Genomic DNA, 12,367 nt, shown 5'->3' with positions numbered 1-12,367 from the left:
GATTTCCTATCTCCAAAGTAGGTGAAACTGTCCTAACCACTGATAAAGGGGCAAAGGATGCAAGAGGCTAGGATCAAGTTCAGTACAAGAACCTGGTATCAGGACAGCAAGGATTAGGAGATGGATAAATCATTTGCTGTACTCAATCCCTGACATTTTTAATCAATGTGTTTATAAAATGGACTGGCTGTCTAGGACACAGCAGATTATGGTGTTACCCATTTAGATCTCCTTGCTGTCTAAAATATGGCCACGATGCTTCTTGCATCCAGGTTGTTAGTATACATCAAAAGTAACCATTTTTAATGCCCCTCTTGTGCCTTAGCTGTCTAGGTTCAATAGGTTAATATAATCATAGTGGATTATATTTGGTAGGCTAGGAACAGAAGGACTATATCTTCATATTCTTTGAGAGCCTTAATGGGTCTCAACATGCTCTCAGTTTATGGTGCATCATAGCCTTTTTCAAGGAAGTGATGCCTTAACTTCTGGAAGTCTTTGCAAAATAATTCAATGTCAAAAGTGAGCCATGTAATCTATAGTCCTGAGCTTTATTGACTTTCACATATATGTTTTAGGGTGTATGCCTCTCATGCAGACAGTTGCTCATTTATGCTGGAGTTTGGTAGCTATTCAGTTGGATTTATGGGTTGTCTAATTGTCTGCAAACTATTATGTCTAAAAGATAGTTCACTTGGGATTCAGAAGGACCATGAACTTTTAAACTTGCATTGAATTGCCACTGTATTGGATGAAAGCTTCAACATTCCTTGCATCATCTTCCAAGATAACAAAGATGTCATCCATAAAAGGGTGAGCCCAGTGTTTTGCTTAAAATAAGAGTGGGGGGGGGGGGTTGTAGATGTGGCACTTTCCTAAAATGGCAGCACAGCATCAGCAAAACTGTTCTCCATGACTACTCCCATAGCCATTATACATTTTGATAAAAAGCTTGAAATTATAAACAAAAAAAGTTAAATTCAGCACAAGTAAAATGGCCATGATTTCAATGTCCTCAGAAGAATTATCTTGGGAACTGCTAAGAAGATCTTGTACTTCCTCTTTATTTGTACTGCTGTAGCAGTACATTACATAGAACCAAAATATCAGTTGTCACAAACAGTCAGCTGTCTTCAACATGAAGCATGTTGATGCGTTTCTTGAACTCTAGGTAGGGAAGCATGAAAGACCTCAAACTTGCAACTATTAGCTTTATCTTGTACTCTAAGATGACCATACGTTCAACTGTGGAACTGCAAATGGACAGAGGGGTGGATTTCCCCTATTCTTTTGCAGTTTAGGGGTGTCAAATCTAATAAAAATGCAAATTGGATGTTCAGCTAAGAAGGGAAGGAGAAAACATCAATGTTAGTGCTGTATTTGTGATTAAGTCCATTTAAATCTTCCCTCAGACTCTTGTGTGAATTATTAATACCTTCAGGGGTGGTGGAGGTGTAATAGCTGCAGTTGTTTAGAAAGGCCTCTACCTTGAGATCTAACTAATACTCTTAAAGATCATTATGTATAGTCAAAAAGCTTGCAGTACTAGTTTCCACATGCTGGTGCAGCTTTATTACATTGTAATCAAGGGATACTAGTGTGCGGGGTGGCCAAGGTCTGCATGCATGACTCTGGATGTCCACTGACTGCTACATACTACAAGGATTACTTTAATTCATAAACAGTTGCAATTTGTGCTAGAATTGAATATTGCAGGCCTACAGCATGCATGCCCTGTACTGCCTGATATAGAAAAATGCATACATGACAGGATTTTACCTGTAACCAAAGTGGTTCTTTGAGGAAATATGCCTTATGGTATGATTAGGTTTTATGCAGATTGGTCAGTACTCATTGATTTATACAAGTAATATGCAATGAGATTCATTTAAATACATCACAGTGGAATCTCATTACCTGTTATTTATGCAGTATGCACTTCTTTGACTTTGTGGTGTTGGTACAGCATAGACTAATCAGTGGAATACTCTGCTACCAGTTTAATGTCTTACCAGGGGTCAGGCCAAAACTTTCAATTCAGAGTAGCATAGCTGAATGATAGAGGCTTTCCACAAGACTGGGTGAAGGCCAGAAGTCTAGGTTTGAGGGTGCATTTGCTAGATGGAGGTGGTTCTCCACAGTGCTACCCTGATTGCTTTGGAATCCAGAGAATTAATACAAGTATTACTTACTAATCATTATTTCAGGAAATTAATACACAAAACCATTAAATGTGCATGTGTGTGTGTGTGTGTGTCTGTGTGTGTGTGTGTGTGTGTGTGTGTGTGTGTGTGTGTGTGTGTGTGTGTGTGTGTGTGTGTGTCTGAGAAGAAGGAATCTTATTAATAGTATTAACATTTTAACCCCCTGGTCAGTAATTATAATTGTTGGTGGACACTGATTGCATGAACATAACAGATGATACATTGGCATTTACTAATCTGAAAATTGCTCGGAAATATTAATTGCCTAAGGTTGCCTTTACTTTGAACATTCAAAATGTCACCAAAAGTAATAAGAAGATTTTGTTTCTTTTAAGGCAATTTGGCAATAGCCGGTATATTTTTTGTTCCTGAAATACTTGTATTTAGACTCTTGGATAACCAATATACCTTTGCAAAATGTCTAACATTTAGACCCTTTTTGAAATGATATAGTTTAATCTTCTGCCAAATAGCGAAATGATTACTCTGAAAGATGTTTTTACTTGCTTTAATAAAACTAAGATAGCCAAATATATTTTAATCCACATCTGAAACAGTAATGCTGATATTGCTTCCAAATTCACGTATTCATATTAGACAATACTTTAACCAAACTTTAGCATATGAATTAAGATTTTACCAGCTTATTACTTTTAACCAGACATTTGCTGTGCTTAGATTTAATAATGTCATTTCTGCATTGCTATTAATGCCACCTAACTGGCTCCAGACTTCTCATACATGTATTTAGTTCTGTAAAGCAAATAGGTTTTCTATTACATAAAATTAAACTTTTGAAATGTATAGGGAATATAGTAATGACATTCATAAATACTTGCATATCATTGTAATTACAATTTATGAAGATCATAGTAGCTCTCAAATAAAATGAACTATACAGATTACAGTATAACTATTTCAGGACTAATAAAATGTGATATTTCTCTTTTGATTCAAATATTCCCATGTTTTATAGTAGGCAGATGATGTGCATGACATCCTTAAATAACCTTTTTCTATATCAGCTGCTACAACATTAGAAGACATTCAGGTACATCTTCCACATATACCCAACAAGTACTGATACCAGTTTAATGTCTTACCAGGGGTCAGGCCAAAAATTTCAATTCAGAGTAAAGTAGCATAGCTGAATGATAGAGGCTTTCCACAAGACTGGGTGAAGGCTAGAAATCTAGGGTTGGGGGTGCATTTGCTAGAATGAGGTGGTTCTCCACAGTGCTACCCTGATTGCTTTGGAATCCAGAAAATTAATACAATTAGTACTTACTAATCATTATTTCAGGAAATTAATACACAAAACCATTACATGTGTGTGTGTGTGTGTGTGTGTGTGTGTGTGTGTGTGTGTGTGTGTGTGTGTGTGTGTGTGTGTTTGTGTGTCTGAGAAGAAGGAATCTTATTAAAAGTATAAACATTTTAGCCAGACACTGATTACATGAACATAACAGACGATACATTGGTATATACTTATCTGAAAAATGCTCGGAAATATTAATTGCCTAAGGTTGCCTTTACTTTGAACATTCAAAATGTCACCAAAAGTAATAAATAGATTTTGTTTCTTTTAAGGCAATTTGACAATAGCTGGTATATTTTTTGTTCCTGAAATAATTATATTTAGACTCTTGGATAACCAGTTTGCTTTTGTAAAATGTCTAACATTTAGATCCTTTTAGAAATGATACAGTTTAATCTTCTGCCAAATAGCAAAATGATTACTCTGAAATATATTTTTACTTGCTTTAATAAAACTAAGATAGCCAAATATATTTTAATCCACATCTGAAACAGTAATGCTGATATTGCTTCCAAGTTCACGTATTCATACTAGGCAATACTTGAACCAAGCTTTAGCATATGAATTAAGATTTTGCCAGCTTATTATTTTTAACTAGACATTTCCCGTGCTTAGATTTAATAATTTTATTTCTGCGTTTCTATTAATGCCTCCTAACTGGCTCCAGACTTCTCCTACATGTATTTAACTCTGCAAAGCAAATAGGTATTCTATTACATAAAATTTAACTTTTGAAATGTAAAGGGAATATAGTAATAACATTCATAAATACTTACATATCATTGTAATTACAATTTAGGAAGATCATAGTAGCTCTCAAATAAAATGAACTATACAGATTACAGTATAACTATTTCAGGACTAATAAAATGTGATATTTCTCTTTTGATTCAAATATTTCCATGTTTTATAGTAGCCAAATGATGTGCATGACATCCTTAAACAACCTTTTCTATATTAGCTGCTACAACATTAGAAGACAGTCAGGTACATCTTCCACATATATCCAACAAGTACTGATAAGCTGAATTTCACTGCTATAGAAACCCCAGTACAGCCACTGCGACAGCAAAGTTTACTAGCTAGTTAGGGAATGGAAGGGAATTGCCAGACTTTTCATCCATACCACAAAAACCACAACTACACACACTCACTCACACTCTCTCACACACTCACACACACACACACACACACACACACACACACACACACACACACACACACACACACACACACACACACACACACTGCACACGTGCCTATGAACAAATTGGAATCGCCGATCCACATACTGCATGTCTTTAAAAGGGGAATAAATAAGAAAATCTGCACTGTGATATCTAAATTGACATATATATTTCAGTTATAAGCTATGATCTGACCTTGTATAACAGTACAGTTACAGAAGTTTTAATATGGGCAACATGATTGTTTTTATTCAGTTAAGTCTACAGTTAAAAAAATAACATCTGGATACTAATAAACCAAATTATGTTAAACAGCTATACAGTTAATATCCATGATATTTTGTAACATTGGCCATAATGCTGCTCTATAGCCATTTTAAAAGTGTTTTATTTGGGCATTGTCTGGGAGAATTTTTTTCATAGTTTATCCTTACAAACCTGATGTTGAAAAGCTGTTCATAACAAAATAATATGGTTACCTTTGTTGTTTAGTTTTTCTTTTCTTTTTTTATTTTTCAATCGGTTATTTTATGATAAACAGTATATTCTGTTTAAGTAAGTAGATTACTATAATAGCAGTCAACTGGGTAAGTCGGAAAACTAACTCACAGCATACTTCTGCACATATACCTAGAGGCAATAGATTACCAAGGTTTCCCTACACCTTATCAAGTGTAAATTATATGAGATTCCATATGATGTAATTGAACCAATCAATACTGAACTCCCTAATTGTTGTTTTTTTTTTTTATAGAAAATATCATATGGTAAAGTATTTATACTGAGGTGGTGGTGCTGCGGTAGTATTGTCGCCTCACAGTAAGATGTTGTCCTATTTGATTCTCAGCTAGAACGTCTTCTGTGTGGAGACATGCTTGAATGGGTGTACCTTCATTGAAGGTTTTGCATCAGGGCTGGCAACTCGGCACGTAAAAATCTACTGCCAATCATTAGCGGACCAGAGTTCCACTGTGGCGACCCCTAACCGGGAAAAGTTGAAAGACACGACAATCATATGGTAAAGTATTTAAGTGTGTGCCTCGTATTCTCAAAGAGAATAGTTTATTTTTTCCTCATGTTGATGTGACCAGGGGTTGATATATATAAGGTCGGGGAGAGAGGCATTGTGCACCACACATGATTGGTAAAGGAAAGTGCCAATGTGAAAGATACTTATATTTACAATTTTTATCAGGTTGAATTTCTAACTAGTTGTGCTCAACAAGTTGGTTCCTCACCAAGTTGAAACTTAGCAAGTCATAGTGGAAGCATCACTGAACATGGAGGAAAATGTATAGATAACAATCTTAATACTCACATATTTAAAGGAAACACATGCAGATGTCACAAAATGGACACTGCAGCTGAGACCAAAAAATATATAACCTATAATGCTATGGTTTGCTATCAAAATGCCGAATGAAGGTCCGGTGAACACAGGAATGCCGAACAGCATTTAGCTGATTCCCATATTGCTGACCTTCACTTGAGTGAGTGTACTTTGCAGCAAATGCCAATGTGCATTCACTTATATATGGTCGATGTAATGAATAGAGATCCCAGTAGAGTGTGGATTGGGAAATTTATCCTTTTCCTCACTTTAGTGCAATCTCAGAGTTGGAATATATAGTTGGCAGGGGGTGTGGGGGGTGCTGCCCTCACAGGGGGTTGCAAGGGGGCTTGCCCCCTGCAAAAACCTGAATTCCATCTTACCAATTACACTTATTTTAGAGCGTATCACTATATAATATTCGACATTCTATGAAAATGGTGAATCTGCTGGATTCGCTCATCAGATTTGACATTTTCACATGCTTTGTATGCATGATTTTGACATTGTCTTTCAGTGTAAAAGTTGTTTTTTTTAAATGTCGACATTTTGATAGCAAGCCTAATGCTATATCTGTAGCTGTTCCTGGACTAACTACATTTTTGTCTTCCACTTCCACTTGGTCTGACATTCTGCTTCACTTTATGAATCCAGTTGTAACACATATTTCAAATTGCTACTCTTTAGATATACATATTAAATAACTGATTTCAAAATTATTTTGGAGAAGTCCTTACGTTTAACAATTTGTGATTTTTTTTTTAATGGAAAAATATGGTGGATCCCTGCCATCAAAGTATTCTGTTTGTTTCTCTGCTTTATTGATATTGATGCCTCACTACTTGAATATTGAACAATTAAGGACAAGGAACCTATTTTTTTACAGTAGCTGATAGTATATAAACACACACACACACACACACACACACACACACACATATATATATATATATATATATATATATATATACATATATATATATATATATATATATATATATATATATATATATATATATATATACAGAGAGAGAGAGAGAGATGTACAGATATAGATATACTTTATAAATGCAACCTTACTCTTTTTATGTGATGTCCTGACACTTTGCAATGGCAAAAGGGATCTACAGAAGTAATTCAGACATGAACTCCTTGATAACCACTAACTGACTGCTGATCTGTCAAGTTAAGGAATACTCACATTTGGCAGTGAGTTTTTTAAAAACATTTTTGCAGGAGGCAAGTCCTCTACATATCTTGATGTGACTACTCTGCTCTCAAATCCTCAAACTATAAATATGCTGCTTCTGAGGTTACACAAAGTTGGAGAAAATTCATTTACAGACAGAGTCTGTGAAAGTTTCTCGCAACTGAATACACAGCAGAGAGTTCAGCAGTGAGTGCATGAGCCACAGGCAGCTGAAACTCAAGGATGTAGAAGAAAACCTGACTGAAAAGTCCTCTGGGCATCATAGATGAGCCAGTGCAGAAGCCTTCTTCAATGAAATACTGGTTTAGTGAGACCACTGATTCCTTGAAATTGGCCTTTGCAATGGGCACTTAAAAAATGCTTAACTGTAGTTAGCCATAAGCAAGTAATACTGTGGAGCAATTCATCCTGAACCTATATGCCCCCCTCCAGTAGTCTCTTCAGATGGACAAGTGTGCTATAATGTAACAAAAACTAATCTTTAGTGCTAACATTTCTGGTGTAGGGCATTGATATATGACCAGTTTATCAACTCCTAACACTTAATAAAAAAAATATCCTGTAAAAACTAGCTTTAAATGCGTTTACACTGTATTTTCCTTTTTCCCCTATCTTGAAATATTGCCCAGAAATTCTACAACACAAGCACACATGTGCAACACCTTAGCATCGGGCATCTGTTGCAATGCTTTGGTTATTCACTATATTGCTAGTGTGGTCTGTGCTGCAGGGCTGTCCATGTGTGTATATTGCAATCTGTCTCTCCCAATGTTTTATACAGACTAAACTTTGTTGTCACTAGAATCTCAGAAGACCACCATTCTGCAAGTCTGCTTATTTTTTTGACAGACTGTAATTCATGCAAGAGAGATTTTTCACCACCCGTGGAGCCTCTGTTCAGCATCTGCATCTTCACAGTTCACTCTGTGGCTTCATTGTCACTGCTCTGCACAGTCTTTTGTCCAAAGCTAATGGCACTTATTCACTTTGCAGTCTAGGTAGACTTTAGCTTTGATCATCAGATAGGCATGACATTGATTAGCTTGAGTGGAGTGCAGGATGTTGTTCACTGAACTATACATGTCCTTTGATTTTCAGACCATTTTACATTTAGAAACAAAGGTACCCTGCTGTTTAGCAGCAAAAACCATAGAGTAAATGTCTGTTCATATTTGTCACATCTTTTTGATCATTTGTATGATCTCTGTACATTTTCCTAATTACACATTCATGGGAAGAATGAGATAAAGATCTGAAGAGTGCATCAGCACCAATGAATGATGACTTGTAGTCTCGGTTTTGAAAGCAGTTTAATGCAGCAAGGTAGACTATAACAGACTGCAAATCATGTCAAGGTTTATGAAATTATCATGTGAAATAGTTTATTAGTTTATTAAATAAGATTGCAGTTATTAAAAATAGTATTGTCTCATAGTTAAGGAGAGATTGTCAGCTTGCTTATATCTACTAAATGCATTTGTTCACTTTGTAAAATAAACAAGAAAGCCTAGTTCTTGTTCTGGAATATATACACATAAGAGAGATGCTGGCCTTTTGATGTAAATCTTAACACCCCTGATAGTATCTTAAATATGGACTTCTGCACCACACTTATGTGCTGTTACATCCTAAGACTAGACAGCATAGAAATGTTGTTAGAAAGTAAAAGAGCAGTTATCCACAAGTCCTCTTTTTTATCAGAGGGGTTTTGTATGCATGGCATTAATCTAATGGTTGAACATTTCCATACATTTACCATGGGTATTACAGGCTGTGTGCAGTTTATCTGAAACCTAATACTCATCCAAGCTGCTCCTCAAGAAAAGATAGTACCAAGTAATGTAACCAGGTAGCAGGGTCAGTATAGCAAGTCCACTACATGTTTTTTGATGCAACAGTATTAGCTCCTTTTTGTAATCATATAACAAAAACTACAGAATAATGATAATGGAAGACTTCATAGCCTGTCAAAGGAAAAAGCTGTAAAACACTTACAAACACTGGAACACACCTAACATTTATAAATATTTTCTGTAAATAAAGACACACAATGCACAATGCAGAGTGGCACAATGCATGATGTATTAAGATATTGCATGAAGATTAGCAGATACGTCACTTGGCTTAAAAGATCCCAAAGTTTCATAAATTAAATAAATAAATAAATACAAATAAAGTTACAGTGTAAATTCCCTTGCTTACCAAGATAGACCTGAAGGTCTGTCCCAAAACTTACTGTCTTATTGACTCCTATGCGGTGACCTATGTCTTGTATTCTGTGTCATGAAGGACCTTACCATTCTTAATATCTTGCAAGACAAACAGCTGGACAAATACTAAAGTTACTGATTTCAGGTTCATTAAACATATAAATAAAACATATTTATGGACCAAGCATATTACTGAATGTTTACCTCATCACTGTAGCAAATTTCTCTAACATGTAAAACTAGAAACTCCCTCACATCCTTCAGGATGAATGTTGATGACTGGATTGACGTCTGTAAATTTATTATAGGGCTTACCTGTATTGCACCTGTAGAAGTGAGAGGTTCATCATGAAGATAGGTACTGGTACTGCAAATATGCTCTCACATCTTACTTGCCCTGTAATTCCTATGATCCTAAGATCCTAGTGAGTTCCACTTTTTTATGGAGCATGTAGTCAGGCATACAGAAGAAGAGCCCTATGTGCTTTAAATTTCACTATGACAGAAGGTACTTTGAGGGGCTATAGTATTTGCAGGGCATATAGTAGTAGTTTGTAACCCACATGTGAACAGTGGAATACACATTCAGGCCAAGAGGGGGACGGTACTGAGAATACACTGCATGACAACATATCCCACATTACAGTGGCACATTAGACAATCAGGGCAATATCATTTTGGATAAAGTTATGATGTAAAGTATGGTGAATGAGCCCCTCAGTGGCAGCCTCTCAAATGCTTGTACATAACCACAAGCTTTACATGATGAGACAAAACACTTGACTAGAATGTAGGAATGGGCTGCACACCTCAGAAATTTGCTCATTATATATTCCTTTGAATGTGCACTCAGATATATCTACTTTGGTTTTGAAATCTGTGAGTCACATCACAAAGCATAAACTATTGTCAAGTTCTGAGCAAATATTGGGTTTAAAGAAATTCCACACGCTGCATCCATGTATACCAGTATACTACACATTTGAACCAGCAATTACATAGGTGACATGATGGCAATCAGAATAACTTTCACATATAATGTGTGGTGTGTGTGTTTTGTGTGTGTGTGTGTGTGTGTGTGTGTGTGTGTGTGTGTGTGTGTGTGTGTGTGTGTGTGTGTGTGTGTGTGTGTGTGTGTGTGTGTATACATATCCTGGAGGAATGTATCATCATACACAGTAAAACATTATCCCACTGAAAAGATTGAAAGGTGTATTCCATCAGAGCACTACTGACTATTTCTTCTTATTTTACACAGTTATCTGCCTCTTTGTATTGCACAGCTTTAAAAACAATGATCCACTATTTAAGAAGACATAACTGGACTGCGGCACAGTGCAGTTGCATCTGAACTGAAGTAATATGTTATTCCTGCCTAAATGTGTTGTACAGTGGTTGCTATCTTAGGGCTGCACACATATGCCTGAACTTTTTTAAGCTCATCCCCTGTACTTCACAGGACACTGGACTTACACACCACAGACTATCCAACTGAATAGCACTCCCCAAATTAAAATAAATAAATAAATAAATAAAAACGGGGTGGGCCCTTCTAGTAGAGAAGTCATAACATGTAGTACTTGGTTTTGCAGAACAGAATGAGTTTGGTGCAAGTAAAAACCATAACAGATGACTGCATAGGCTGTACTGTACAAGAAACATTAATTAAGGCTAAAGGGTAATACTGGAGAACAATGGGCCTCACCAATGCATTACTGTAGCTCTCAGAATGTCATGGCATCAGTGCTGTATGGCAACCATGTTAGGTCCAAGAATAAGGAATTTTCAAAACCTTAACCTCACTCTCATTCTTAAAAAATGCATAATTTCGAGTCCCCTTAAAAATGAAACTAACAAAATTATCTCTAGATCTGTTATTTTCCCTAGAAAAAATATACTGAAGTAGTCACTTCTTTTTCCACAGATTCTGGAATTTGTGCGGTCCCAACAGCAGTACAGTACATGAATCACTGACTCTGGAGGAAACTAAATCTTGGGTTAAAAAGTTACTTGATATTCTTGACCCATTCTTACGCAAAGAATAGTATTCTATATTATCGCCAACCAAAGCACTAGCAGCAAAGTGCTTTGAATTTATAAGTATGGTTTATCAGTGCTGGTATGAAGTACTGCAAGGAAAGACAGGCAGTGCAACTCAATAGATGACTAAAACATCATGGCTGGAGAAAATAGTTCATTAAATGGTAAGTGGGTGGAGGTGTTTTGGGAATAATCTAACTTGCAAAGTAAAAATAACTTTCTACTGAGGACGGTTAATGTACAGCAGGTCAGTATTGTTATAAAACTGAAACTGAAAAGTAGATGGAAATGGGGTTTGTATGAATTGAAGTATTATTTTATTTATATTTGTTTTACAATTGTTGACCAGGGAAGTCCAGCTGGGCACAATGGCCCCTTTTCAGCAGAGGCCAGAACAAAAAGCTCTAGTATATGCAGAACAAACAAAATCTGTTAAGTTATGCAGTATCAACAGTGTCAGCCAGAATACAATTAAAATAAATTTTACAATATCAAAATAGATAAGATAGTAATTATATATAAAATAGTATGTCTTCTTATACTAATTATATTCTATACATTTAGTATTAAATAACTATACAGTAGGATAGATGCCACAATATAGAATACGGAGTTATTTACAGAGGGTGGAATGCAAAAAGTTGATTTAATTGTGAGATATAAATGAAATAAGTGGTACGAGTTAAGAGAAGCATAGGTAGAAGGTGGGGTGGGTGAAGACAGAGTGGCAGTTGATAAAAGAGTAGAAGAGAGCAGAGGTATAGTAGAAGAGGATGAAGAAGCAAAGATGTTATACTTATACTTGAGATGTGCACCCACAGAGCCAGGAAGTTTAAAGGTATTTTCTTAGACGTGTTTTGAAACCATG

Source organism: Protopterus annectens, chromosome 5.part0, assembly GCF_019279795.1.
Source record: "Protopterus annectens isolate FY-2018-M chromosome 5.part0, PAN1.0, whole genome shotgun sequence".
NCBI lineage: Eukaryota > Metazoa > Chordata > Ceratodontiformes > Protopteridae > Protopterus > Protopterus annectens.
Note: the sequence above shows the minus strand (reverse complement) of the source record.